The sequence below is a fragment of the Peromyscus leucopus genome, chromosome 2, assembly GCF_004664715.2.
Source record: "Peromyscus leucopus breed LL Stock chromosome 2, UCI_PerLeu_2.1, whole genome shotgun sequence".
Lineage (NCBI taxonomy): Eukaryota > Metazoa > Chordata > Mammalia > Rodentia > Cricetidae > Peromyscus > Peromyscus leucopus.
Window position 1 is genome coordinate 122953593 of NC_051064.1, and position 22946 is coordinate 122976538.

Here is a 22946-nt window from a genome sequence, read left to right on the forward strand (position 1 = left end):
ACCACGTGACTCCGCCTGGCCCCGCCCCCGACCGCCCGTGGATAGTGACGCGCTCCCTGGCGACGCTGGCGCCAACTTTATTCCGTCACTAGGACGCGGAACGCTGGTCCTCTCAGACGTCTCCACCGAGGCCGCCCTAGCAACAGCCTAGCAACGACGAGGTTCTAGCGGCCCTGGGTTCTACAGGCCCTTCAGTGTCGAGGAGCGCAAAGGGCCTAGAGACAATCGAGATGTGAGAGAGAGATGTCAGCCGGGCTGCGAACTGAAGAGCGAGGGAAAGGTATCCCAGAATGAAGCCTGGAGAAAAGCATCCCCGGTTCGAGGATAAATAAACAAAGATTGTCAGGCTCGAACTGAAAACAAACTCAAGGGAACTTGTTTTATAATAGTAATGGCATGACTAGTCGCTGGAGAAAGATCAGCCAAAATATGGCGTTTAGATGATTCTACTAGAAGGAGGGGGAAAAAAAAAAAAAAACCCTGGGAGGGGGGGGAGGCACGGTTCGAACCTGGTTCGAGACAGGGTTTCTTCTCCTTGGCTGTCCTGGAACTCACTTTGTAGACTAGGCTGATGTAAAACTCACAGAGATCCACCTACCTCTGCCTCCTGAGTGCTGGGAATAAAGGGTGTGCGCCACCACCGCCCGGGGGGGGGGGAGGGGACTATCAGTATCTAAAGTTTATGGGTTAAAGACTTAAAAAAAAAAAAAAACCGGCCAGGTGAGCCCAGCAGTGGTGGCACACATCTTTAATCCCAGCACTCAGGAGGCAGAGGCAAGGAGATCTCCGTGAGTTTGAGGTCAGCCTGGTCTACAGAGCTAGTTCTGGGACAGCCAGGGCTACACAGAGAAACCTTGTCTCAGGAAAAAAAAATACGCAGAACACAGTAGCACATCCTAATATTAGCACCCATTAGAGTGAGGCTAGAAGATGCTGAATTGAAGAAAAAGCTGTAATATCAGCGTTCCTGAGGTAGTTCTGAAGTCCCTAGCCAGCCTGAGCTGCTTTGCTGCACAGGAGGGTCCTCATCAAAAGAAAAAACAAACAACAACAAACAAGTTGGGCATGGTGGTACACGCCTTTAATACCAAACAAACAAACAAAATAACTAAATTTAAAAAGATACAGATTTATTTACTTGGGGAACTGAGGTGTGTGTGAGTGCCTGTGTGCCACAGTGGCCAGTGTAGTGATCAGAAGACGACTGTGCAGGAGTTGGTTCCCTCCTTTCACTGTGTGGGTTCTGAAGATCCAACTCGGGTCATCAGCCTTGGTGGCAGGTGCCTTTACTTGCTTGCATCAGCCCCTAATTTGATTTTTTTAAAATAAATAAATAAATTTAAAGGAAAACACACACACAAAAGTCCGAGTTCCCCAGGCAAGGAAATCATAAATACAAAAGTCATGAGGTTTGTTTTTCTCGTTTAATAACTACAAAGCCCCTGTAATCACAGCACTTGAGGGAGAGACTGAGACAGGAGGATCTGAGTTCCAGCTCCCTTGGGTGGAGAGGACAAGAAAGAAATGCAAGGAAGAACAAAGAGGAAAGGGGGAATGGCAAAGCCCATGTGGCTGGAGCCCAGGGTGTGGGATGAAGTGGTGAAAACCAGAGAGTGTGTTCGTATAAGCATGAAAATGATACAGAGAGAAATTATGATGCAGAAGGAACATAGGAGAGAAGTCCTTGAGAAGGCAGAGAAGATAGCATCCAGAACACAAGAGGTTTGGTCTAATTGAGGGGTACACTCTTCTCTCAACTGGAGGGAGTCTATAAACTAGGGGTCCCAATGAAGGTAAATGTATAATTTGGTAATGGGAGATTTGACAGTGATGGCCTAAATGCTTTACCCCCTTCCATGAAATATAAGTCATTGTGCCAATTAGTTGTTTGTAAACTTAAAACAAAAACAGAGTCACCTGAGAGGAGAGAACCTCCTAAGGGGAAATGCCTCCATCACACTGACCTGTAGGCATGTCTGTGTGACATTTTGTATGTTGATTGATGTGGGATGGCTCAGCCCATTGTGGGTGATGCCACCCCGGGCAGATGGTACAGGGAGACATAAGCAAGGTAGCACGGAAGCAAACCCGAAAGTTTCCTCCATAGTTCTGCCTCTGCTCCTGTTTGAGTTACTGCCATGACATTCCTCAGTGATTAACTGGGACTGGGACCTGTGAGCCAGATAAACCCTTTCTTTTCCAAGTTGCTTTTGGTCATCATTTTGATCACAGCACTAAAAGTAGGACAGTCATCGAGGCCAAATTGAGCTTCTGAGGGAAAACAAAAAACTTTGTTGAAGTTGTTTCTGAGTGAGATAGGAAAGAACACATGCTAGATAGATAGCAGAAGACTCCAGGGCAATGTTGAATGGCATTCATTTGTTCAACAAACACTCATTGACAGTGTATTATGTTTCTGGCTTTGTCCTATACAGCAAGTCCTGAGTTTTGTATCCTTTTTTGTTCCCTAGATGTTACAATACAGTTAATTCATACACACCTTCTGTTCATACCCTGCCACATCCTGAGAGACTTGGGTCCTGGAACCCTTGGCCTAGGGTCAGCCAGGAAAAGAAGAAAATGACTTCCTACACTGAATCTGGGATCAGGCGGGAATCTCTAAGGCTAGTACCATCACTGCCACCTGGAATCTGAACAAGTTTATTAGCTACAGCTCAGAGGGAGGAGTTAGCTACTCTCTGTAGGAGGTCTCTCTGTAGGCAGCAGTCACGGGCTGTAAACATCCTGGAAGAGGAAACGACAGTTGCTAATCTTTACATAGACTGATAATTGTTCTTAAACACTCAGATTCCTTGGGGTGGGGGTGGCCGACACCTTTAATCCCAACACTTTGGAGGCAGAGGCGGGCAGATCTGTGAGTCCCGGGCCAGCCTGGTCTACAGAGCTAGTTCCAGGACAGCTAGGTCTGTTACACAGAGAAACCCTGTATGGAAAAAACAGTAACAAAAAACAGACTCCCAAGAAAAACTCAAGACATTTCTCTTGAGCCCGGCCCATGTGGGAACAGCTTTGCCAATTTTCTGTGGACTAATTGGTCTTGGAGTCATTGACAGGCTTTGTCCATATCTAAAGATACATCTGTTCAGGACTTCTGCTCACTCAGAGCATCCTCTGCTCCTTATGTTATAAAAGCCAGTCCTCTGAGCAAAACAGCCACCATCTATATCAGATAAGGTATGTGCCCGCTTTCAAGTGTCCATCAGAATACAACTTGTTGACTGCTGACACCTTTTCATAGAAAGAGAAAGTAGGGGGAGGGTCATTAGACCTACACCTGTGATTCTAGTTGCTCCTTCCAGCCATTTGTATGCAATTCTGCCCGAGTTGCACTTGGCCTCAGGGGTGTTAGCATATATAGGCTGAGGGAGGTTCATTCAAGAGAAGCTCCATCTGTGCAGCTAAGGGGAAGCCATCATCTATGCTTGGTGAAAAGACTATCCAGTGTGGCAGCTTTGGAGTTACACATGCTCTTACAAGTAGCCTTTCGCTCATGCTTTCTAAGTAAGCCCCATAAAATCATTGGTTCCCCAGGGCGAACTTTGGTGGAACTGTACTTTGGTTTGTCATTGGGATCTTATGAAGAAGGGGGTAGATGGTGTTTAATGTCTCCTTAGGGAAAGAATTGTTCCAACATCCTAGTCCTGTTACCATGAGCAGAAGCGTGGAAGGTGCAGTTAGAGACCAGTTGATTGGGTAAGCAGAGACTTAGACCTGTGCTAACCCAGGAAACTACAACTATTTCTTGGTAGCTGGGTTTTCTGTGGGTTGAAATAGCCCTTTGTAGCTTGACATCTTTGATGCTGCAAATAGGTTATTCCTATTCTATCAGAAATGAAGGCACCATGGCATTTTCCCAGTGACCACACATGATCACTAAAGAACATCTTGAGAAGGAGAAAATTTAAAAGGAACACAAGGACACCTTGACCTTTGGAGCATACTCAGTAGAGTAGGATGACATGAAGGTGGTACTCAAAGAAAGGAACTAAGCAATGATACCACAAGAGGAGGGGACTATAGGAACTTCTTAAAAATCCACAATGCAGCCGGGCAGTGGTAGTGCATGTCTTTAATCCCAGCACTAGGGAGGTAGAGGCAGGTGGAGCTCTGTGAGTTTGAGGCCAGCCTGGGCTACAGAGCGAGATCCAGGACTAAAACTACACAGAGAAACCCTGTCTCAAAAAAAAAAAAAACCAAAAAACAAAAAACAGCAACAATAAATCCACAATGCAGAATCCAACGGGCTACTGCTCTCCCTTCTGGTCAGCCTGCTTCACATTTGCCTGGAGTGTACTTTGCTTTGCTAAATAAACTTCTCTTAAGTTATGTGTCTTGATTAAATTATTTCCTTAAGAGAGAAGACAGGAAGAGAGGAGTAACATCCTACATGTATCCCATGCTCCCCTTGACTGAAGCTGGGTATTGCTCAGTACACTAGTATTAACACTTAGAAGACAAGAGCAGGACTGGAGAGATGGCTCAGAGATTAAGAACACTGGCTGCTCTTTCATAGGTCCTGATTTCAATTCCCAGCACCCACATGGTGGCTCACAACCATCTGTAATGAGATCTGGTGCCCTCTTCTGACATGCAGGCACACATGCAGACAGAACACTGTATACATAATAAATAAATCTTTAAAACAAAAAAGTTAAAAAAAAAAAAGACAAGAGTATAGCCCAGGTGTGATCATCTTTAATCAAAGCACTCCCAGAGCAGAGGCAAGTGCATCTCTGTGAGTTAGAAGTCAAACTGGTCTACATATCAAGTTTCAGGCCAGCCAAGACTCCATGGTGAGACCCCATCTTTTTTTAAAAAGGTATGTGTGGGGTATCAGTGAGAAGGTGCATTGTTCTACATTAATCTGAAAAATAAATAATCACTGGATTCACCCATCCTTTGAACGGCCTGGCAGATGAAACCAACACCAGTTCTAAATTGACCATTCAGCCTACCCATATTTGTTGGTCAATTTTATGTCACGATCACAAATGCTTAAGTTAACTTATGAAGAGAAAGGCTCATTCAGCTTTATTTAAGAAATTTCAATCCATAACAGATTGGTCCCATTGCTAGCATATCAAAGTAGGAAACTTACGGTTTAATAAAACCTCTCATTTTATAACCTAGAAACAAAAAGGGAGAAGATGATCTAGGTCCCCAAATCCCACTGTAGGGTACATTCTCAATGACCTGAATGCCTCCCAATACCTTTCTATCACATCTGAAATTTCTGAACTGGGGATCAGGCCATGGGCTCATGGAGGGTACTCAAGATCGATACGGTAAGCTGACCATGCTCTTCGGCATGGAGCTGTGCTTTGAAGCATTTGTGTTGGCAAGAACAAGGCTATGAACTCTGTTATTGTTCTGCATCGAAAAGAAGCATTGTATCTCTAATTAGCAGCACTGAGACTGGGTTTCTTTCTCATCTTAAGGTAGACATAGCAACATGCAAAGCAGAGATGCTGTGACATCTAATGAGACATATCCACATTGGAAGTGCCCAGAACAGGGTCAGATGCATAATAAGCAATCAGTAAATGCTATCACTACCCTTCTCAGAGGGCGACTTTAGTTCCCCCTTATTATAGGCTGTCTACACATAACGTCCACCATGAAAATGTCTGTTTTCATTACTTTGTCCTGTATATGAAAAAATGATTCAGGGAAATATCCATATTGGGGATCATTAAAGGAGCTGGTCAGGCTTCAATTTTGGATTTTGCAAGTTCAAGAACTTGAGTCTACATTTTCATCTCGCTGCTGATCAAGTCACAAGAGTCCAATTTACTAATTGATCCTAAGAAAGCAATTGGCATCCCTATAGGAAAATCATCTTGGGAACAGAATTAGTAACAGAAGTTTCCTTAGGGAAGGTAGGGTAGGTGTAGAGGGCACAACAAAATCTCTCCAACCACTCTCACACCCAGTCTAATTTGAGTTAGAGTTGCCCCTCTCCTCCTCTTTTTTTTTTTAAAGATTCATTTATTGTTATTATATGTGAATTTGTCTGCATATATGTCTGTGAACCCCATGTGTTCATGGTGACAGAAGAGGTTGCTGAGTCCCTAAAATTGGAGTCACAATTACTAGCCACCATGTGGGTGCTGGCAATTGAATCAGGGTCTTCTGTAAGAACAGCTAGTGAGTTTAATGACTGAGCCATCTCTCCAGCCCCAAAGATTTGTCTGTTTATTTTTATGTATGTATATGTGTATGTGAGGGCATGCCATGTATGTGAGGGTAGTCATGGATGCCTGGAGAGGCTGACAAATCCCCTGGACTTAGAGTTGCAAGCAGTTGTGAGCCACCAGACTTGAGTACTAGATTCTGAACTTGGGTCTCCTGGAAGAACAGGAAGTGCTCTTAACCTCTGAGTCATCTCTGCAGACCTTTCTTTCTTCTCCCCCTTTCCAATCCTTCTCTTCCCTTCCTTCTTTCCTTCCTTCCTTCCTTTTTTCCTTCCTTCCTTCCTTCCTTCCTTCCTTCCTTCCTTCCTTCCTTCCTTCCTTCCTTCCTTCCTTCCTTCCTTCCTTCCTTCCTTCCTTGTTTGTTTGTTTATAGGCAAAGTCTCACTATGTAGCCTTGGCTGGCCTGGAACTCTTTGCATAGCCAAGTGGCCTTGAATTCCAGATACTCTGTGCTTCCCAAGTATGCAAGCATGCCTGGCTTTGTTGTTTTCTGAGGAGCTTGATGTTATTAACCGAGTGCCCATCTGTTTTGATAATTAAGTCTCCAAGAATTACCTGATTAGGTTAGCCAAGGAGTTTATCCACAATGCCCCCTAGAGGAATTTGTTTCTGAGACAACAGACTCTGGGCCCAGGTATGCTTAAGAATCTTTGTAACCTACTCAAAACACACTGCAGACAGACAGAGCTCCAAATCATCCCTGAAATTGGCCCCATTGTAGTAGTGGACCACAGATAAAATGCTCAGGGGTCCAGGAAGAAGCCAGACATCAAACAAACTGATTCCCAATCAGCAGAGTTTGTGGGAGTTTCAATTATTTCAGGGAACTAGAGAGAGTACCTGATTGAAAGCTTACCTCTATGCCACATAAGCATGAAGTGGGTTATTCAGAGCTTGGTAGGGGTGGGTCTTTGTTTTATTGCTTAATTTTTTTTTCTCCTTGCCCTGCTCACTGGGGACTGAATTTAAGGTCTTGCATTTGCTAGACAGACATTCTACTAGTGAACTCCACCTTCATTTCCAGCCCTTTAAAAATATTTCTTTTAGCCGAGCAGTGGTGGTACACGCCTTTAATCCCAGCATTCAGGAAGCAAAGCCAGATGGATCTCTGTGAGTTCAAGGCCAGCCTGGTCTACAGAGTGAGTTCCAGGAAAGGCCCAAAGCTACACAAAGAAACTCTATCTGAAAAAACAATGTCAAGACTTGTGGTGGTGGCACATGTCTTTAATCCCAGCACTTGGGGGATGGGGGCTGAGGCAGGTAGATCTCAAGGCCAGCCTGGTCTACAGAGCGACTTCTAGAACAGCCAGAGCTACACAGAAAAATTCTGTCTCAAAACAAAACAAAACAAAACAAAACAAAAAAAACCCAACCTCCCCTCAAAACCAGAATCTCATTAAATTACCAGGTTTGTTGTGCTTGAACTCATCATTAGCTACCTTAAACCTTGAACTTCCAGTAAAACTGCTTCAGCCCCCAAGACAGTTGGGATTACAGGCCTCTGCCTCCAGGACCAGCCCCTTATTTATTTTGAGACAGGAGTCTCATGGAGCTTGGCTGACTTCCAATTTGCTATATAGCCCAGGAGTGGCTCCTCCTCATCCCACCTCATGTGCCCCCACACCCAGTTTCTGTGATGCTGGGCATTTCACCAAAGACTCTGTGCCTTCTAGGGAAGCACTCTGCCAACTGAGTCACATGCCCAGCCCAGTCTCCAATCATTAAAATGGGAAAAAGTACTATACATGCATGAAAGTGTCATTATGAAACCCATTATTTTATATGCTAACTAAAATATTAATTTAAAAAATTAAAGTCGCCATTGTGATTCACATCTGTAATCACAGCACTTGGGAAATTGAAGCAGGAAAACCAGGAGTTCAAGGTCATTCCTCAGCTATATTCATTCCAGGTCAGCATGGGCTATGGGAGGCCCTACCTCATAAGTAAATAGTAAATAACTAACTCAGTGTGTAGCCTCCTGACCTCAGATTTCCTATCCCGAGGGCTTGGAGACAGGTATGAGCCACCACACTATTCATTCCCTTCCTTTCCTTTCCCCTCCATCCTTTCTTCTACCTGGTTTTTGGAGACAGGGTTTCATTCGGTCCTGATTGTCCTCAAATTCCCTATGTAGCTGAGAATGGCCTTGAACTTCCCATCCTTCTGCCTCTATCTTCCTAGTGCTGTGGCTACAGGCCTGCACCCAAATCCCCCGTTTATACAGTGCTGGAGATTAAACCTCGAGTTTCATCCGTGCTGTGCAAGTAAACTACCCATTCCCAACACACTTCCTTTCTCTTTTTTTTCCTTTTGAAACAAGGTCCCATATAGCATCACATAGTCTTAAACTTGCTATTTGGCAAAAGATCACCTTGATCTGATCCTTACTGCACCTCTCTCCAGAGTACTGAGACTGCAAGCATTTTCCACCAACCTAGCCCCTTTTCTTCCATTTATGTATTTATTGTGTGGTTTATTCTCTCTCTCTCTCTCTCTCTCTCTCTCTCTCTCTCTCTTTCTCTCTCTCTCTGTGTGTGTGTGTGTGTGTGTGTGTGTGTGCAAGCGCGTACACGCACACAGGAATACATGCCGTGGAAGATGTGTGGAGGGTCAGAAGACAACTTGGGGAAGTTGTTTTTCTTTTTCATCATGTGGGTTCTGGGAATCTTTGGGTCATCAGGCTTGGTGGCAAGTGCTCTTACCAGCTGAGCCATCCCACTGGCTTCTTTTCTATTTTTAATACATGATGCATTGAGAGAGAGAGAGAGAGAGAGAGAGAGAGAGAGAGAGAGAGAGAGAGAGAGCTGGTCAGTTTAGTTAGGTTAGGTTTACTTACAGAGCATAGGTAAGGGATTGTTCACATGAGCATGGGCAACTTACAAGTGGCTATATCACTGAAAAAAAAAAGTACTTCCCTCCCCCAGCAGCCATTAACTGCTTATATGTTCCCAGACACCAGCAGGGCCTTGTGAGTCCCTCTTTGCTGCATGGTAGAATGGTGATGGGCTCATTGCATGCAGCTCATCAAAGAACCACATGTATTCTTTTTTATACAATTTTTATTAGATTTATTCATTTTATTTTATGCATGAGTGTTTTGTCTGTATGTATGAATGTACATCACTTTTGTGTTTAGTGCCTGTGGAGGTCAGAAGAAGGCATCACCTGGAACTGGAATTAGAAATGGTTGTGAACCACCATGTGGGTTCTGGAAATTGAACACAGATCCTCAAGAAGAGCAATAAATTCTCTTAACCACCGAGCCATCTCTCCAGCCCTAGCATGTACATCCTTTATGTTACACAGAAAGAGAAAGCAGCCCCTGACATCTAGAGCTGTCCTTGGTATTTACTCCTAGTTAGCAGCAGAGCTAAGTACTAGCCTGGCATGCACAATCCAGTTATGGTATTTGAGTGTTAAATAAAAACAAAATTAAAAAAACATAAATGTCAGGTAAACACACTCTGTGATGATGACCAGACCACCTCATAACCATGTCCAAAGACAAAATAACAGTATGATCTAGCCAGTTGAGATGGCTCACATCTATAATCAGAGCACTTAGGATGCCACTGTAAGAGGGGCACCAAGAATTCAAGGCCAGTCTGGACTAAATAGTGGGTTCCAGGCCAAACTAAGCTGCATAACAAGATCCTGTCTCAATAAAATAAAATAAAATAAAATAAATCAGGAAGTAGAAATATTGTGATGAACTTGCCCTCTTGGAATGCTGATATCTCTCCTAGTGTGACCTTGACTCTAAACTGACTCTGGTGATATCCAACAGTGTGAACGTTTTGTCCTATATTTGATGTGCTCCTATCTAAATGAAAACATTAACACTTTGAAATGCAGAAGTGAAAACAAGATACTAGCAGTAACATCAGATTTACAGTTTGGAAAATGTCTTTGTTCTTCTTTTTTCTTTTTGAGATAGTCTCACCATGTGGCTCAGACAGGCTTTGAGCAAGCAGCAACTCTCCCATCTAAACCTCTCTTAGTCTTGCTGTGAAGAGGAATCATGACCACCTTTTTTTCCGGAGCTGAGGACCGAATCCAAGGCCTTGTGCTTGCTAGGCAAACGCTCTACCACTGAGCTAAATCCCCAAACCTGATGGCAACTCTTATAAAGGAACACATTTAACTGGAGGCATGCTTATAGTGTCAGAGGCTTAGTCCCTCATCATCGTGGCAGGGAGCATGGCAGCAGGCATTGCAGGCACGGTAATGGAGAAGTAGTTGAGAGCTACATCCTGATCCGAAGGCAGAGAGAGATTCTGAAACCTCAAACACACCTCCTCCAACAAGGCTACAGCTCATAATCCTCTCAAACACCCATTCCCTGGTGACTAAACATTCAAACATATGAGCCTATGGAGGCCAATCTCCTTCAAACTGCTACATTCCACCCCCTGGCCCCCATACACTTGTAGCCGTATCATGATGCATAAATGCATTCAATCCAACTTCAAAAGTTCCCATAGTCTATCACAGTCTCAACAATGTTTAAAAGTCCAAAGTCTGTTCTGAGACTCATGGCAATCTCTTAACTGTAACCCCCTGTAAAAGCAAAATCAAAAAACAAGATCATATACTTCTAACATACAATGGCACAGAATATGCATTCCCATTCCAAAAGGGAGGAAAGGGAGCATAGTAAGGAAATACTGAACCAAAGCAAGACCAAAAACCAGCAGGGCAAACTCCAAACTCTTCATCTCCATGTCTGATGTCAAAGGAGGCAATAAATGCTCTAAACCACAGATCTCTGCGAGTTGGAGTCCAGCCTGGTCTACAAAGTGAGTGCCAGGCCATCAAGGGCTATGTAATAAAACTCACTTGGCTCCCTGCACCCATATGGCAGCTAACACCTGTCTGTAACTCCGGTTCCAAGGGAGCTGATGCTCTCTCTGGCATCTGTGGGCATGCATGAAGTGCACATGCATACATGCAGGGAAACACTCATGCGCATAAGATAAAAATGAATAAATCATTTTCTCTTTTAATACTTTTTAGGTTTATTTATTTTACTTTATGTATATGTGTTTTGCTTGCACATGAGTGCCCACTGCTCACAGAGGTTAGAAGAGGGCTTTGGAGCCCCTTGATCTAGAGTTATGGATGGTTGTGAACTACCTGTTGGTGCTGGGAACTGAACCCAAGTCTGGAGTCCTCTGTAAGAGGAATAAATGCTCCTAACCACTGAACTGTCTCTACAGCGCTGTACATTTTTTATACATAATTTATTTTTATTTTATGTTCATTGGTGTTTTGCCTGCATATGTCTGTGTCTGGGTGTCAGAAGCCCTGGAACTGGAGTTCAGACAGTTGTGAGCTGCCATGAGGGTGCTTGGAATTGAACCTGGCCCTCTGGAAGAGAATCCAGTGTTCTTAACTGCTGAGCCATCTTTCCAGCCCCTGTAAACTTTTTTTTTTTTTTTTTTTTTTTTTTTTTTTTTTTTTTTTTTAGAATTCCAGTTCTTAGGCAGAATTCAGTGACTGGCTTGTTCAGAAGAAAGTGTTCAGTGGTAGGAAAAGGACATGAGGCATTAAGAGGAATGTGATCATTATGCATGTAGACAATTGCGGAAGAATGGATTGCTTTACCAGTTTCATGCCTGCCTGAGTGTAGTGGTTCATGCCTATGCCCTAGCACTTCAGAGGTTGTGATGGAGAATTGCCAGCCTGGACCACATAGTGAGTTCCAGGCTAGCTTGGGTTGCAGAGGGAGAGCTTGTTTCCAAAATGGCCAGTGAGATGGCTCATCAGTTAAAAGCACTTGCTATGGAAGCCCAGGGACCTGGGTTTGATCCTCAGAACCCATAAGGTGACTGTTGTGGGGTAGCCACCAGAGGAGACTGCTCAGATATGGGTTTAAGCTAATAGAAAGTCTTTATTAGTGGACTGGCAACTACACTGGCTGTTCAGGATCCCAGTGTAGCCCCAAGCCTTTCTCAGGGTGAGCTTTGGAGCACAAAAACCATGTTCTGGCTTGATATACTTCAGTTAGCAGAACTACAGAAGCCAAAAATCAAGGTTAGTGTATTTAGAGACTTTCCTAGGACTATAGACTTTGATGGATTAGGTCTATGTTTTCGTTTTGGTTGGTGGTGCTGTCTGTGTGCTGAGTTATATGGCCTGAATGGTACTATCATTATGGAGTCAGTTGTGTCAAGGTCTAGGGACTGTTACCGAAAGGAGAAATCCAACTCCCAAAAGTTGTTCTCTGACCTCCACATGAGCACCCATCACAAATAAATAATAAATAAAACAAGCTTTTAAAAAAGGCTTGGAGATCTCCCTTGACCATATATCAAGACTGTATATTCAGACTTTTTGGCTGAAAGAGGATTTCTGTTATTGTTTTGTTTCCTCATTGAATTTTGGAAACAGAGTCTCGTATAGTCCAGGCTGCTACCTAGCTTACTATATAGCCAAGGATGACCTTGAACTTCTGAACCCTCTATGGCTACCTCCCCAGTGGTAGGGTAGCAGGTATGCACCACCATAGCCAATTTATGAGATGCTGGAGACTGAACCCAAGGCCATGTGTCTGCTAGGCAACCACACTACCAAGTGTGCTACATCCTCAGACTTGTTTCTGGTTTTTTTTTAGACAGGATGTTATGTAGACCAGGCTAGCCTCAAACTCACTTTGTAGATGAGCCTATCATTAAACTCCTAATCCTTCTACCTCAGCCTCTACACGCTGAGATTATAGACTTGCTCCATTTTGCCAGATGAAGATTTGGTCTTAAAGAAAGAAAACAAATACAGTCAGGTTTCACTTTTTTTTTGTCTTTTCTTGAGACAGAGTCTCTCTGTGTAGCCCTGGCTAGTCTGGAATTTGCTTTGTAGACCAGGTTGGCCTTGAGCTCACAGAGATCTGCCTGCTGCTGCCTCCCTAGTGCCACCATGCCCCACTTGAGTTAAGCTTAAAAATAGAGATGCGCCGAGACGTGGTGGCGCATGCCTTTAATCCTAGCACTCGGGAGGCAGAGGCAGGCGGATCTCTATGAGTTGGAGGCCAGCCTGGGCTACAGAGTGAGTTCCAGGAAAGGCACAAAGCTTCACAGAGAAACCCTGTCTCGAGAAAAAAAAAAAGAAAGAAAGAAAGAAAGAAAAAGAAAGAGAAAAAGGTAGAAATGCACTCTGAGAAAAACACAAGTGGGTATTGGTGCTGGTGGGTACATTTTTACACATGTGAACTAATGGAGGACCATTTTGCAAACAATATACATCCAGTTCACAAGTGATACTGTGTGGAGTATGAAAAATTAAACATTACGTTAAAACTTTTGTCATGGACAGGGTGTGGTTGTACATATTTTTAGTCTTAGCCCTCAGGAGGCAGAGGTAGGCAAATCTCTCTGAGTTTGAAGCCAGCCTGCTCTACACAGCAAGTTCCAGGCCAAGCAAAGCTACGTAGTGAGCCTTTGTCTTAAAAAATTAAAAATAAAACTAGAACTAAAAATCTCTGTTACATCAAATAGCAGAATAGAGAGTAAACTAGCTCACCAGTTTTGTTTTTTTTGTTTTGTGGGGGTTGGGCCCATACATGTGGAAGACAAGAGGCCATTAGATATTCTGGAATTGGAGTTACAGACAATTGTGAGCCACCTGTCCTGGGTGCTGGGGTGGTTTAAATAAAAATGACTCCCTTAGGCCCCTAGGAGGTGTGGCTTCGTTGGAGTAGATGTGGCTTTGTTGGAGGAAGTGTGTCAGAGAGTGGGGATGGGAGTGGGGATGGGAGAGTGGGGGGTGAGGATGGGCTCCGAGGTCTCAGATGCCCAGTGTGGCACTCTCTTCCTGCTGTCTGCCAATCTGGATGTAGAACTCTCAGGTGCCACTCCAGCACCACATCTGCCTGTGTGCTGACATGCTTTCCATCATGATGATAATGGACTAAACCTCTGAACTGTAAGTTAGCCCCAGTTAAATGCTTTCTTTTATAAGAGTTACCATGGTCATGGTGTTTCTTCACAGCAATAGAAACCCTAACGAAGACAGGTGCTTTTGAGACAGCGCCTGGCACTGGTGGCACAAACAGCAGCGAGGAAGCAGTATGGAGCTGGTGCCAAGCCTTGGTGAGGCATGGCACCCTAGGTCACTGTAGTCGTGGAGCTGGAGACCCAATGCCCACTGGCTGCTCCCACTTGCCTTGGCCCCTGGCCTTTGGCACAGCCCCCAGCTCTGTACTTCCAGTTTCCACTTTGCCATTCACCATTGAGGCCAGGGACCACTGCCCCCTCCTCACCCGATTCCAAGCCCCACAGCCTGCCCAGTCTTGGCAGGTTAGAGCTGGCCAACCAGGAAAGGGCGGATCCTTCAAACCCACCTTCTCTTTTTTGATACATTTCTGGGTATTCCCTGACACATCCAAAGATGCCACAGCCTATCAATTTTAAACTGATATAACCATTGCTTGCTTAGCCAATCATATTTGCTGAATATGATGTAACTGTCCCTGGCATTCCCCTAGCTGGGCTTAAAAGGTGCCTTCGAGCTTCTCTTGGGGTCATTGCTATTTTGTTTTGTGGCTGACCCCTGCATGCAGGAATTTTCTCTCTCGAGGAATAAATGTTCTTTCTTTTGCATATGTGAGTGGTGGTCTTTTGTGGGGTGATTCTAGACCCTAACACTTTGAAACGAACCCAGATCTTCTGCAGGAGGAGCAAGCCCTCTTAACTGCTAAGCCGTCTTTTTGGCATTTCCCTAGTACTTTGTGTTGTTTTGAAGAAAAGGTTAACAATTTTAGAGCTGAGGCTGTAGGCCGGTGTCAGAGTACTCATCTAAACAAGGGTGAGGTCCAATACTGCCAAGGAAGAAGAGGAGAAGGAGAAGAAAAAGAAAAAGAAAGACTGAACAAGCCACCAGACTTAGTGGTGCCACACCTTTAATCCTGGCACTTGGGAGGCAGAGGCAGGTGGATTTCTATAAGTCTGAGGCCAGCCTGGTCTACAAATAGAGATCCAGGACTGCCAGGGTTACAGAGAGACCTTGTCTCAAATGAAACCAAACCAAACCAAGCCAAACCAAAACAAACCAAACCAAAACAAACCAAACCAAACCAAACCAAAACAAACCAAACCAGCAAATAAATTGAACGAGTTTGTTGATCGTTGTCAAGGTGAAGGGCTGAAACCCACTCATGTAAATTTTTAGATTTATATTAATGCTTTACATTCCCAATTAATATTAAAAAAATTACACACATATGAAAAGGGAAAAGCTGCCAATACCTGCTTTGTGTCTTGTGTTTTTCTACTCTCAATTATATACTTAGGCACCGTTAGGACCCTTGAAGAGGCAGGGAGAATCCAACATTCAAAACGACCAATAACAGGAAGGAGAAAAAAGGGGTTTTTTTTGAGAATGAATAAAGGCTTCCTGAGTGTGTTCTCCACGGTGGCATGCTAGCTGGATGTCTTTCGTCACAACTGTTACATGTTTGGCATGGATCTCACATAGACTGGTATCTTCAAAAAGGCCAACCAGATGGGCCTCACTTGCCTCCAGGGAAGTGCTAACAGCTGCCCTCTGGGAGCACAGATCTATTTTGAAGTCCTGAGCAATTTCTCTCACCGGGCGCCAAAAGGGAGTTTGCCAAACACAAGTGACCTGACGGTGTCTAATTTCCAAATGCCAGGGGCACCAGGCCGGTAAGCAGGAGGTTTCTTCACCTCTCCAGGAGAGGGTGCACTCTGAAGAGCCTTTAGCAATCACTCCCTGGGTGCTTCCGGTGTGTTTTCAGGCCTGGTACTTTGTTCCAGCCATGGTAGAGCATTCTAGTCCAGGTATAGAGACATCCTCATCCTTCTTCTCTTTCAGTTAGTGCTTGACAAACTAGAGGCAGCCCCACTAACAATCTGAAAACTTTTTTTTTATTTTTTTGGTTCTTTGAGACAGGGTTTCTCTGTGTAGCTTTGCGCCTTTCCTGGAACTCACTCTGTAGCCCAGGCTGGCCTTGAACTCACAGAGATCCGCCTGCCTCTGCCTCCTGAGTGCTGGGATTAAAGGCATGTGTCACCACTGGTCCATTTATGTAATTTTTATACCTGGGTTCCTTCTTTTCTTCCTCTCATCAGGATCTCACTAGGTAGTCTAACTCCTAAATCATGACATGGAGAATTATTATTAGTTATGAATGCTTGACCTTAGCTTAGGCTTGCTTCTTGCTAGCTCTTATAGCTTAAACTGTTTCTCTTCATCTATGTTTTGCCATGGGACTTTTTATCTTTCCTTCTTTCTGTATGTTCTAGTCTGTGTCTAGTTGGCTGGTGACTGCCTGGCTTCTGGCTCTGGCATGTCCCTCTCTTTCTCCCTCATTCTCTTCTCCTTCTTCTCATTCTCCTCCTATTTATTCTCTCTGCCCACAAGCTCTACCTATGTTTCTCCTGCCTAGCTATTGGCCGTTCAGCTTTTTGTTTTGTTTTGTTTTTCAAGACAGGTTTTCTCTGTATAGTTTTGGAGCCTGTCCTGGAACTCACTCTGTAGACCAAGCTGGCCTCGAACTCACAGAGATCTGCCTGCCTCTGCCTCTCAAGTGCTGGTATTAAAGGCGTGTGCCACCACTGCCCAGCTCTTTATTAGACCAATCAGGTGCCTTAGACAGGCAAGGTGAAACAGCAACACATCTTTACATAATTAAATAAATGCAGCACACCTTTACACAGTTAAAGTAATATTCCCCAACATAAACAAATGTAACACATCGTTGCCTTTCACAACATTTCTCCTTTTTGTCTAAATAAAAAAGGAAGAGTTTTAACTTTAACACACTAAATCTATATACAACAAGAACAATTATCAAGTAAGGATTGCATTTACAATATCCAGTCCATTTGTATTTGGCAAATTCAGAGAAAATACTCCTTTATCTATTCCATCTTGAGGAGTCCAAAATTTTGTACCTAATTTTTCTTCTATCATAACTAAGGAAAACTATAACTGAACTATCTAGTCTTCAACTCCATCAAAGATCCCAGAAGGATATAATATTACCTAAGTAAACAGAAAGCCATTTCCAAGATTATAGAAACGACAGAGACATTTGGCTGCCTGGGTAGTCACCCAAGCTTCCTCTACAATGCTGGGGCATCATCTTCAGCCTGCAGGCCTAGAATATCTGGCAGATTCTCCTATGAAGCAGGAATTTTGAAGGACTGTCCTGCCTTATCTTAGTGGGAGTGTACCACCACCACCACCTGGCTCTTTCTTCTTTTTTCATGTTTCTGGATTTTTTGTTTTTTTTTTCTAAATGGAGTCTCATGCAGCCCACTAGAACTTGATGTAGCTGAGGCTGACCTTGAACTCCTGATCCTCTCTATGGATGCCCGGCTTTAGTTTGGCTTATTTCTAGCTAGCTTTTCTTTTCTTTTTTTTTTTTTGGTTTTTTCGAGACAGGGTTTCTCTGTGTAGCTTTGCGCCTTTCCTGGAGCTTACTTGGTAGCCCAGGCTGGCCTCGAACTCACAGAGATCCACCTGGCTCTGCCTCCCGAGTGCTGGGATTAAAGGCGTGCGCCACCACCGCCCAGCCTAGCTAGCTTTTCTTAACTTAAATTATCCTTTCTACCTTTTGCTTCTGGGCTTTTACCTTTCTCTATTTCTGTATTTATTTTCTTTCCTTTTTATTCTATGTCTAGCTGTGTGGTTGTGTGACTGACCCCTTCTTTTCTCGCTCTTGATCTTTTTTCTCCTTCTATTTATTCTCTCTGTCTACCAGCCCTACTTATCCTTTCTCCTGCCTTGCTATTGGCCATTCAGCTCTTTATTAGACCAATCAGGTGTTTTAGACAGGTACAGTAACACAGCTTCACAGAGTTAAACAAATGCAACGTAGAAGAATGCAACACATCTTTGCATCATTAAATAAATGTTCCACAGCATAGATGAATGTAACACAGCTTAGAATAATATTCTGCAACAGAATAGTCTTTTTGAATCTGGAATTACAGTTGTGCCTCACCTGTGATCTGAGCACTGGGGGAGCAAGGTGGAGGCACGAAGATTGCTGTAAGTCTGAGGCCAGCTGTGTTTATATGAGACCCTGTCAAAAAATATTAATAAAACAAAACAAAAGAGAGAGTATGTGGGGAGGGAGGGAAGAGGGAAACAAGGAGAGTGGGGGGGGAGAATGCATATGAGAACATATATGTCTTGGGACTAGAGGTAGGAGAAGCCAGTGAGATCAGGCATGTGAACTGCCTCCAGAATTCCCAAGCATCTGTGGACAAGTCAAATAACACCAGTGCTTCCTTCCTTATCGGGTGAAGGATGGAGCTCTCAACACATGGGCAGAGCTAAGGAGACTCTCTTTGTCCCTGCAGTTGTTGCTTGTGGAGCACACAAACTGAAGAACAAGGGAGAGATGATTAGTATAGACAATTCCGTGTGCCAGGAATTCTGGGAGAAACATAGACCTCAGAAGAGAGTCTGTCTTGGTCTTGTTGGAAATGCCTGTGTTACATAGATCATCTCATATCGAGGTCATATGTGTGTCAAAAATGAATAATGAGTGGATTTAGACAGTGACATTCTTTTTAAAAATATGGCTACTTGCCAGCTTGATTTGCCTGGTGACCTACTTACTTATCAGCAACTCGTTTACTAACTAGCTCACTCAAGAGTTAAATTAACATGGAAGAAATGTGGCAGATTTTGCAGGGCTCTCTAGGTTCTTGGCTTCTTCTTTTTTCTTTTTTTTCTTGGCTTCTTTTTTTAAATAAATTCTTTTTCAGCTGGATATGGTGACACATGCTTTTAATCCTTGAAATGAATGAGAAGGGGCAAGAGGAGCTCTGTGAGTTTGAGGCCATTCTGGTCTACATAGTGAAACCCTAAAACCATCAAAGCCAGTTTTCAAATAATCTCCTCCTCCTCCTCCTCCTCCTCCTCCTCCTCCTCCTCCTCCTCCTCCTCCTCCCATGTATCAATGGTGGGGGCAGAGGACCACCTTTGAGAATCAGCTGTTCCTTTCTTCCTTGCTCTTGAGGCAGGGTTTCCCTTGCTTCTGCCATGGCGCCATAGTCTAAGCTAATTGGGACTCCAGGTGTTTCTCCTTGTCTCCATCTCCCATCTCACCACAGGGGTGCTGAAATCATAGCTATGTGCCTCTGGGTCACACTTTTTACATGGGTTCCCGGGACAGAGGCAGGCTGTTAGATTTCCCAGCCTTCTTGCCAGCCTTAGGTTCTTATCTTCTTGAGGGAATGAATTCAGTCAAGAGACAGAGATAGTTTGAACAGAAGTTTACATAGCAAACTTGCAGAAGCAAAGCTAAACAAAGCAAGATCTCCAAAAACAGACTGGAGTGGACTGCCCCAAAGCGGGGGGGGGGGGGGGGGGCTGCAAAGGGCTCTGCATTGTGGGGTCTAAGGAAGTTGGTATGAATATTTATGAGGTAAGTGGTATATCCATAGAGTAACATGATCCCCTCTTCTGTCCAAAATATAGTAGGCCGGATCTTTTAGGTACTTTCTCCTATGATCTCCACACAAGGTGAGGGGTGCAAATGATACAATAGAGTCAGGCCTTTTGAGGGCGCAGACCCCATGTGACTGCACATGCGTGGGAAGATGCCTTCCTCTGCTGGTTTCTGCTCTGGTGGGAACAGCCTCATTGCAGTTTCAAGGATGTTCAACCACAAAGGAGCCGACTGACTGGCAGGAGATACAGTTACCAAGATGCGGCTGTGGTTGCCTAGGTTACCTTAGATGTAGTTCCTTGCCTATGGGAGGGAGTTCACTCCCTGAAACTGGCGAGGCTGCAGGTGCCAGTCAGAGCCAGCCAAGACCAGTTTCGCTTTTTCCCCAAGCCCTTCCTTTTCTCTTATCAGTGGGCTTCACTCTCTCGTCACTAGCTGCAAACCCGTTGTTTTCTCATCCCCAGAGTTCCTATCACTGTTTTAAACCTAACATTCGTTTTAACTCACATATTTTATTCTATCAAAACAGAAAAACATCCCTTCATAGTTTTTTTTTTTTGTTTTGGTTTTTTCGAGACAGGGTTTGTAGCTTTGCGCCTTTCCTGGAACTCACTTGGTAGCCCAGGCTGAGCCTGGAACTCACAAAGATCCGCCTGCTTCTGCCTCCCGAGTGCTGGGATTAAAGGCGTGCACCACCACCGCCCGGCCCCCATTCATAGTTTTAAAGTGTTTTCTAGACTCTGCTGATGAAATCCATTTGAAAGAAGACAGCACCCATTTCCCGCAACTTTTCTAAGCTTTGAAAGTTCTGCAGACTCTATTTGCCCCATTAATTTAACTAATTTAAATTTTTTGCAAGTGGACTGGTTTAAGAATTTTAGCGTTTTTGTTGTTGTTGTTTTGGGGTTTTTGTTTTGTTTTTTGTTTTTGTTTTTTGAGACAGGGTTTCTCTGTGTCACCTTAGCTGTCCTGAAATTTGCTCTGTAGACCAGGGTGGAGGCTGGCCTTGAACTCACAGAGATTCACCTGCTTCTGCCTTCTGAGCACTGAGATTAAAGGTGTGTGCCACTACGCCCAGCTAAGAATTTTAGTTCTTAAGGTTTGTTGGCTACCAAGGAACTTGAAATAAAATACATGAAATACAACTAAGTTGTAAAGCTTCCCATAACTGAAAGTGTGTGTGTGTGTGTGTGTGTGTGTGTGTGTGTGTGTGTGTGTTTACACCTGGAAAGCTTGTAACAGAACTGCACAGAATTGAGACTCTATTTTAAAATCAAACCAATGGGCCAGTGAGATGTTCAGTCAGATAATGGCCACAAAGACTGATGAGTGGAGTTCCATCACGGGACCCACATGGTAGCGGGAGAGAAGAGACTCCTACAAGTTGTCCTCTGGCTTTCACACTGGTACTGTGGCACACACATGCACACACATGCACACACACACATACACACACAAATTAATAAGTGCATGAACAGATGGATAAATATAATTTTAAAACTTTAGATACAAATTTAAAAACATGAGAATGGGAACTGGAGATTTGTTAGGAGCACTTGTATCATCGTGAAGACTGGAGCTGGTATCACAGCATCCCCATAGCAAACCCGACATTCCTCGAGCACTTACAATCCCAGCTCTGAAAAGCCGGAGACAGGAGAGTGACTGAGGCTTGCTGGCTTCCAGCCTAGCCAAGAACACACAAACCACAGGTTCGGGAGAGACTCTGACTCAAAGGGCTGGACAGGAAGTAGTAGAGGAGATGCACCTGATGCCTGCTCTGGCCGCTGGGCACACAGGCATGCTCATACACCCACACACAGACATGAACACACACACAAATAAAGAGGGAGGAAAGAACCACAAAGTTAGTTGTCCCTTGACTTTCAAATGTGCCTCATAGCATAAGCGAGTCCCAGCCCCCGTCACACACAATAAAAAGTTAAACTTTAAAATGCATAACCGTGAAAACAATCATAGATTATAATTTAGCTTTTTCTTTTTTTTTTTTTCTTTTTTAGACATCTCGTGTAGCTTCAGTTGCTTGGATTGACCTCAAACTCTATTCAGTCAAGGATGACCTTGAACTTCTGAGGCTCCTGCCTCTACCTTCTAAGTGCTGGAATTACAGAGGTGCCTTAACATACCTCGTTTTCAAAAGCTATGCTGAAGATTGAACTCAAGACTTTGTGCATACTAAGCAAGCACTCTATAAACTGAGCTACATCACTGGCCCCTTCTGTAGTGGGTAGCCATTCCAACTTGGTTCTGGAAGTTCCAACCCCCATTGAGACTCTGGCAACTGTCACGCCTACGGGGCGAGGGGAGGCGCCTGGGGACCCGAGAGCTGGATGGGCCAGCGCTCGCTCGGGGCGCTCTCTCGTGCCGGGACGCTGACCAGTGCAGATTGACTGTGTAGAGCTCCGGAGAACACCGTTGGACTGCATTACACCTTCCCCAGACCCTGCGACCAACCCATTACTTAATTTGTGAGTTTCGCCATTAAATAAATATCCTTTTAACTACGTGGAGTGGCCAAAATAATTTCTCCAATATCTGGCGCCCAACGTGGGGCACGAACCCACGACCCTGAGATTAAGAGTCTCATGCTCTACCGACTGAGCTAGCCGGGCTGGTTCCCTGCTTACTCTTGATTTCTCAGAATCCTTTCTTACATGCTATGTCCTCTTTAAATCCAAACCTCCCATTTTTGATAACAAATAAGTTTTTCCAATAGCAATCTCAGAAGTCACCAGAAGGAAGATGGGGCCCCAACAACAACAACTCTACCCAATCCAGAATGATGCCATGGTAATCATCATCATACTACACTTCTTGCCAGAATTTCAGACAATCTTACCCATTACTCTAAAACTTGCTGCAGAACCTACAGTTAGTCTAACTGAGATTTAACTATCTGAGCTTTCTCACAGTACCCAACAGAGATAACATCACCCCCTAAACGGCAGGAAGCAATTCTAAGAAAACGACGCCCCTTCTCCCTTAGGTTTCATAATTCTCAGGGTTATGGATGACGGTTATAGGGTTGGGGGTGGAAGAAAATATTAACTCAGGATTGTAAAAAAAAAAAAAAAAAAAAAAAAAAAAAGAAGGGGTGCGGGAGAAGAAATGGAACGGATAGGTATAAGATATGATGGTAAATCATTGTATATACTAGTAAACAAACTTAGTAAAATAGCAATCTTAGATAATTTGCACTGTAATTTGTACTGTTATAGAATCTTATATGTTGATACAAATGTAGACTATTTTTATACTCCTGTTTAAGATAATTTGTATAT

At 44.0% G+C, this 22946-nt stretch overlaps 1 non-coding gene across 1 annotated transcript; it reads right to left on the bottom strand.

The window, feature by feature from the left end:
* Nucleotides 1-22204: 22204 nt before the first annotated feature.
* On the bottom strand, nt 22205-22277 carry Trnak-cuu. The gene has a single exon. It is a non-coding gene; the product is annotated as a tRNA-Lys (tRNA).
* Between the last annotated feature and the right edge of the window lie 669 nt (nt 22278-22946).